This window comes from Gossypium hirsutum, chromosome A11 (genome assembly GCF_007990345.1).
Source record: "Gossypium hirsutum isolate 1008001.06 chromosome A11, Gossypium_hirsutum_v2.1, whole genome shotgun sequence".
Taxonomy (NCBI): domain Eukaryota; kingdom Viridiplantae; phylum Streptophyta; class Magnoliopsida; order Malvales; family Malvaceae; genus Gossypium; species Gossypium hirsutum.
In genome coordinates, this window is record NC_053434.1 from 60,200,398 (window position 1) to 60,208,579 (window position 8,182).

Here is an 8,182-nt window from a genome sequence, read left to right on the forward strand (position 1 = left end):
ACGTGGTCTTTCATGTAATCACATATCATGCCACTGTCCCAGATAGGTTCTTACTCGCACACATATATCAGAGTCACATATCGATGCCATGGTCTTACTCACACACATATATCAAAATCCTATGTCATGACATATGTATCCTAACTATTCCTAAGGTTCATACGGGGCTTTCAGACATCGTAACTCAGTCGAAACGAACACGTGAACATGGTTACCAAGCTTATACACATTCGGCATTTGCAAGTATATATTCTCACATTTCATTTCAACATATATAATTTGCATTTAATTAAAATTAAATACGTCTATTTGCTTATAAACTTACCTCGGACGATATAAAATGGAACAGGACAGCTAGTCGACAACTTTCGTTTTCCCCCAATCCAAATCCATTCTTTGGTTCTTGATCTAAACATATTCAAATTAAGCTCATTCAAACATATTTTCATTCAATTTAGTCCAAAAACACATAAATGGGCAAATTACCATTTTACACCTGACATTTACACTTTTTACATTTAGCCCCTATTGCATAAAATACAAAATATACAAAATTTCACTATACATGTTAGGCCGAATTTTACCCATATTCATACAAGTCCTTATATTTCATTTATTTCACATTTTAGTCCCTCGAACTACTATTTTTTCAATTTAGTCCTAATTACTCAAAATCATCAAAAATTTCAATACAAAACATGTTAACCCAAAACATATCTTTCATATTTCATCATCAAACAACAAAAATCACAAGCTTTCAACAATGACATAACTCAAAATATTCACCAAAATCAAAAATTCAAGCATGGGTTTACTAATACTCGAAGCAACGATCTCAAAAACGTAAAAATTATCAAAAATCGAGCTAAACACATACTTGATTGAGCTTAGAAATGGTCGAACCCTAAGACATCTGATTTCTTTTTCTTTTCTTTAGTATTGGGTTGATGAACAAAGTGAAAAAAAATGAATATGATAACTTTATTTTAACTAATATATGTTTATTAACTAAATTACTTATATAACCTTTATAATATAATATAAAACCATTATATACCTTGGTTATTGTCATCCACCCATTATGTAAACGGTTTAATTGCAACATAAAGCCTCCATATTAAAAGAACAACCACTATTCGGCCCTTTTACAAATATCCATCAAATTTTCATTTTATGCGATTAAGTCCTTTTATTTAATCGGGCACTCAAACGGAAAAATTAAATCACAAAAATTTCACACATACAAATTCACACATAATAAACACAGAAAAATAATTTTAAAATATTTCTGTGACTCGAATTCGTGGTCCCGAAACCACCATTCCGACTAGGGTCTAAATCGGGCAGTTACATCCAGTCCATTTACAAACTCAATGACCCAAATCTATCTACTAACCTAACCCTAAAAGCCCAAACACCTAACAGGCTAAAAGCCCAAAACCTAAACAAATTTTAGAAACCCTAACTCCCTTTAAAAGTCTCCAGCCATTGCTCCCCTCGCCACGTCAGCAAGCGTGCCATCTTAGGCCTAACACCACCGCCTCGTCCTTGCCACCACCACCTGCAGAAAATAGAGAAATAGATACAGAGAGACAAAAAGGAAGAAGACCAAAATAATGTGTTTTATTTTTGGCTATAAAAGGCCAAAGAAGCATTTGTAATTTATTTTTCTTTTACAAAGAAATTCAACAGAGAATTACAAAAAAAAACATGTTTAAAAGAGGTATTTTTTCTTTTTATTTGCCTTTTTAAATTTCAAAAAAAATATAAAAAAATAAAAATAAACAAAAAAATATTCAAGTTTTTTATTTACTTGTTAAAGCGCCGTAGTGGATGTAATAGCCCGTTTTTAGTGAAATCAGAACAGTGGTTTCGAGACCACAAATTTGAAGTCAAAAAATTTATTTTAATATTATTTTATGGTTTACAGTATGATAGAAATACCATATAAAAATTTAGTTAAGAAATTTTACTATTTATATGCTTAATTTGATAAAAAGGACTAAATTGTGTAAAGTGCAAAAGTTGTCTTTTAATAGCGAAAGGTATTAAATAGCTATAGAATTTTAAAGTGGTTGTCCTTATATAGTAATTAGCCATTAAGGTTGTTAGTGGATAAGTATGGTTTGTTATTATTGAAATTTTGATTAGTTTTTAAGGTTAAATTAGTAAATAGGTAATAAATGATAAATTAAATAAAACAAACTATTATCATCCATTATCATTATCTTCCACCAAAAAAAAAAGAAATAGAGAAAACCTAGCCATGGAAGCTTGAAATTTCAGCAAGCTTATTTTGCTCAATTAGGTATGAATTTTTGACTCGGTTTTTATGATTTCTATGTTTTCGGGATCATTGTAGCTTAATCTAGCTAGCCCGGGGATTAATTTGCAAAATTGTTAAAGTATTAGGGTTTTGCCATTGATGAACATTATTGAATTTTGAAGTTTGATGATAGAAAATGAATGGTTGTTCTTAGATAAATAATTTTTGTAAAAAGATTTTTTGGTAAAATTATCAATTAGAGGCTAAATTGAAAAAGGTGATAAATTTATGGTAAAATTTGTGAATTTTGTCAAATATATGGGCTATTATTAATATGTATAAAAATCGACTAGGCTTGGGTAATGATTGAATTGCATGAATTTCATTTTTCGAGCCTAGGAGAGACTAAATTACAATTAAATTAAAAGTATATGGAAAAATAGTAATTTTGCCAAAATTCCATGTTGGATTTAATTAGAATGAGAATTATATTGAAATGGGTTAAATTCATTTGAAAGTTCATGTAATTAAATTGTGTAATTATATGCTTTGTTTGAATTAGATGTATGTTATTTGCATTATCATCATATATGAATATCGATCGCATATCCGACGACATACGACAATTACCGAGCCTCATTTGAACTTTAGAAATTCGTAGGATTCAAATGATATGTAATTAGGGTTACAAATACTCAGCTCGTATGAGCTTACTATTATTCAACTCGGAGGAGCTTACCATTATTCAGCTCGGAGGAGTTTACCGTTTATAGCTCGTATGAGCATACATGTACATGAATTAAAAGATTACAGTTCAGTACACCTCGTGTGTACTACCCGCGTATCCAATGATATTCTAAAGGGTTCAACGAGCACAGTTTTTTATGAGTTTATATGAGTACAATACGAACTAGTACAAGTATTTATATGAATTACATGACTGACATGGTTGTTGAGGATATGTATTGGATATGTTTTGTATGCTTACCTTAAATGTGATTAAATGGTAAGTTAATTTCTTTGTTATACGAACTTACTAAGCTTAAATGCTTACTCTATGTTATTTTTCATTTTTTATAGTGATTCAGAAGCTTGTTCGGGTTGGAAGCTTTTCGGAGCCATATCACACTATTCACCGGCTCTTTTGGTACTTTTGTTTAATTAATTCTGGTTATAATGGCATGTATAGATTAATTTAGCCAATGTTGGCATCTAAGTGTTTTGTCGAGACTAGCCACTTATTTGGCTTGTGTTTGGTATATTTTGAAGTGTATATATATGTGACTTTACCTTATTTGGTTGTATGTGATGATATTACATGTTTTAAACTTGATCTTAGCTGGTTTTGGATGTCTATTTATGAGTTGGTATATGCAAATTGTTGTATTTAGGTTGGTACCAAATTGGGTAAGAAATGTGGCTTGAAAAATGGCCTATTTTCATCCACACGGGCATGTGTCTCAGCTGTGTGTGACACACGACCAAGTGACATGGCCGTGTGTCCTTTATATCTTCTTAAGAATGCAAGTAGTATACTCACACGGCCTAGCACACTAACGTATGGCTTGGCTGTGTAACCCAAGTCAGTGAGTTATACGGGCATGGACACGGGCTGAGACTCGGCCATGTGTTTTTATTTTGAATGTCCACACGGCCTAAGACACGAGTGTGTCTCTTGGTCGTGTGAGTCACACGGCTTGGCCACATGGCCTTGTGACCCCTGCAGCTTTGAAAAATTTTAATGTTTTCTGAAAAATTCTTTGAGTATCCGATTTTGTCTCGACTTATTTCTAACGTTTATTTTGGGACTTGAGGGCTCATATAAGGGGCAATATGTTTGATCTTTATTGGTTTCTAACATGAATATTATATGATATGAATTGTTTGAAATGTTTGTTTATTTCATCTATAAACTCCGGTAATACTATGTAACCCAGTTCCAGCGATGGATACAGGTTAGGGGTTTTCATTTATTGGTATCAGAACTACGGGTTTAGTCGATTCTCGGACTAATGTAGTATATATGAGTCTAGCTACACATGCCATTATTTAACCTGTGATAGTTTGATATCTCCTTTTAAAACATGTTTTCATATAATCCAATCGAGCTGATTCTGTTAAAGTAAAGAGTAACGCTCAAGCCTCCGTTCAAGGAGTAGCTTCAAGTGGTATGAGGCTCATATCTGAGGGCCATGGAGGAGAGGCTAAGGAAGCCTTCTTCTAGATAATGAATGAGTGGTTCACCAAGTTTGAATGAACCCGATAGTTTAGCAACGTCCACCCCTTCTTGTTCCTCATCCGATTCCTGATATTCCTTAAAGTACAAAACCTATCAGAATTGGTAAGCCTTCTGTTGATAAGATTCGTAAGTACGGTGCTAAAGAATTCTGAGCTACTGTCGAGGATGATCTCGAGAGAACTAAGTTCTGGTTAGACAATACCATCAGAGTTCTTGATGAATTATCTTGTTCACCGGCTGAATGTCTTAAATGTGCGGTATCAATATTAAAAGATTCAACTTACTAGTGGTGGAATACATTGACTTATATAGTGCTGAGAGAGAGGATTACTTGAGAATTCTTTCAAACCGAGTTCCGCAAGAAATACATCAGTCAGAGGTTTCTTGACCGGAAACGTAAGGAATTTTTAGAGCTTAAATAGGGTCGTATGATAGTGTCAGAATATGAACGGTAATTTGTTTGATTGGGCATATATGCTCGAGAATGTATTCCAACTGAGACTGCAATGTGTAAGCAGTTTGAAGATGGCTTAAACGAAGATATAAAACTATTAGTCGGGATCCTTGAGTTGAAAATTTTTGTTGTGTTGGTTGATCAGGCATATAAAGTTAAAGAGCTAAGTAAAGAGAAAAGACACGTTGAGATTGAAGCAAAGGATTCAAGCAAGAGATTGATGGGAAAGTTATACCAATTAGCATCGAAGAAATCTAAAGAACATCACTACCGTTCTACTAGTTCTGTTGGATACTCCAGTAGAGATAGAGGTACTCGACGCTCCATTTCTAAATTTTAGGCTACATCTGTAGCGAGTGTGGGTAGTTCTAGAAACACCAGACCCAAGTGCAAGCACTGTAATAGACATTATGGTGAGTGTCGAATGAAGAGCGGAGTGTGTTTCAGATGTGGTTCATTTGATCACTATCTTAGAGATTGCCCAAAGAAATCTGAGAAAGATAATATTCAAACTTCAAAGGCTGAGCAACACAGCTGCTAGAGGTAAACCACCTCGTAATCTTGGAAATGTGAGTGGTAGTCGTGGTGTGGTGAAAGACTCTACTGAAAAATCTGAGGCATGAACACCAGCTAGGGCTTATGCTATTCGTGTGCACGAATATGCTTTTGCGCCAGATGTTATTACTGGTACTTTCTCTCTTATTGATTCTGATGTAACTGCTTTAATTGATCCCAGATCAACTCATTCATATGTTTACAGGAATTTAGTGTCTAGTAAAAATTTACCTATTGAGTCCACTGAATTCATGGTTAAAGTATCAAACCCTTTAGGCTAGTATGTGTTAGCTGATAAGGTTTGCAAGAACTAATCGTTAATGACTCAGGGTTACAATTTTCTGACTAATTTTATGCTATTACCATTCGTTGAATTTGATGTGATTTTGGGCATTGATTGGATAGCTTTGCATAATGTTGTGGTAAATCATAGATGAGCACTTATCATATTGAAATGTAAATGGTGAAATGTTTCATATTAAATCAGATAAATTAAATAGGTTACCTATTGTGATATCAACTATGCCAGCACAGAAATATGTGATAAAAGGTTGTAATGCTTACCTTGCTTATGTACTGGATACTAAATTGTCTAAGTCGAAGCTTGAGTCAGTACCAGTGGTTTTCGAATATCCTAATATGTTTCCAAAAGAGTTACCAGGATTACCATCGATCAGAAAGGTCGAGTTTGCTATAGAAATTGTACTAGGAACATCACCAATATATATAGTACCATATAGAATGGCTCCTACTGAGTTAAAAGAGTTGAAAGCACAGTTGCAAGAATTGACGAATAGGGGTTTTGCTCGACCCAGCTTTTCACCTTGGGGCGCACCGGTTCTGTTCATTAAGAAAAAAGACGAATCGATGAGATGATGCATTGACTACCGTCAGCTCAAAAAATTTACAATCAATAATAAATACCCACTATCTTGCATTGACGATTTGTTTGATCAATTGAAAGGGTGCCACAATATTCTCAAAGATTAATCTCCATTTCGGTTACTATCAGCTACGAGTGAAATATTCAAATATGCTAAAAACGACATTCAGAACCAGGTACAGACATTATGAATTTCATGTGATGCTATTTGGTTTAACTAACGCACCTGCAATATTTATGGATTTGATGAATATAATCTTCAGACTGTATTTAGATAGATTTGTTGTGGTATTTGTTGATAATATTCTGATATATTCTCAAGATGAGACTGAACATGCCGAGCATCTGAGAATTGTTCTACAAACCTTGCAAGATAAACAATTGTTTGCTAAATTTAGAAAATGTGAATTTTGGCTTCAAGAAGTTTGTGTTTTGGGACACATAGTATCGGCTAAAGGCATCAGAGTTGATCTGAATAAAATTTTAGTGATTATTAACTATAAACTACCAAGAAATGTATCTGAAGTCAGAAGTTTTTTGGGATTAGCTGGTTATTACTGAAGATTTGTAAAAGGGTTTTCGATAATAGCTACAAAAATGACACGACTATTATAGAAAGATGTAAAGTTTGAATGGTTTGATAAATGTCAGCAAAGTTTTAACCAATTGAAAGCCCTGTTGACCGAAGCACCAGTTCTGGTTCAACCTGAATTGGGTAAGGAATTTGCAATTTTCAGTGATGTGTCATTAAATGGTTTAGGTTGTGTTTAGATGCAAGAAGGTAAAGTAATAGCTTATACTTCCAGACAGTTAAAGCCACACGAAAACAACTATCCGACACATGACTTAGAGTTGGCAGCTATTGTGTTTGCGTTGAAAATTTGGAGACGCCATTTGTTCGGTGAAAAATGTCATATATTTACCGATCAAAAGAGTTTAAAGTATTTAATGTCGTAGAAATATTTGAATCTAAGACAACATAGATGGCTCGAACTATTGAAAGATTATGAGTCAGTTATTGATTATCATCTGAGAAAAGCAAATGTAGTTGCAGATACTTTGAGTAGAAAACCCTTGTTTGTTCTACAAGCTATGAATACACGATTATCACTATCTGACGATGGCTCGATTTCAACAAAGTTAAAAGCTAAACTAACATTTTTACAATAGATCTACGAAGCTCAGAAATGTGATAGTGAGATGTTAGCTAAACGGGTACAATGTAAGTCTACTTCTGATTTAGAATTTCAGATAGGACCTGATGATTTTTGTTATTCAGAGGTACTGTTTTTGTATCGAAGAATCAAGAGCTTATACAAAAAACTTTGCACGAAGCTCATAGTGGAAGCTTGTCTGTTCATCCAGGGAGCAATAAAATGTATTGTGATTTGAGACAAATGTACTGGTGGCCTAGAATGAAATTCAAGATTTCTAACTTTGTATCTAGATGTTTGATATGTCAGAAAGTTAAAGATGAACATCAAGTACCTTCAGGACTGTTATAGCCAGTGATGATACCAGAGTGGAAATGGGATAAGTTACTATGGATTTTGTATTGGGGTTACCCCTATCTCCAAAAAGGAAAGATGTCATTTGGGTTATCGTTGATCGTTTGACGAAGTCTGCACATTTTATTCTGGTACGTACATATTTCTCACTTGACAGATCAGCTGAGTTATATGTTTCTGAGATTTTCAGATTACACGGAGTAACCGTCTCTATTATTTTGGATAGAAATCCACGATTCACATCGCGATTCTAGAAAAAAGTTATAGAAAGCTCTAG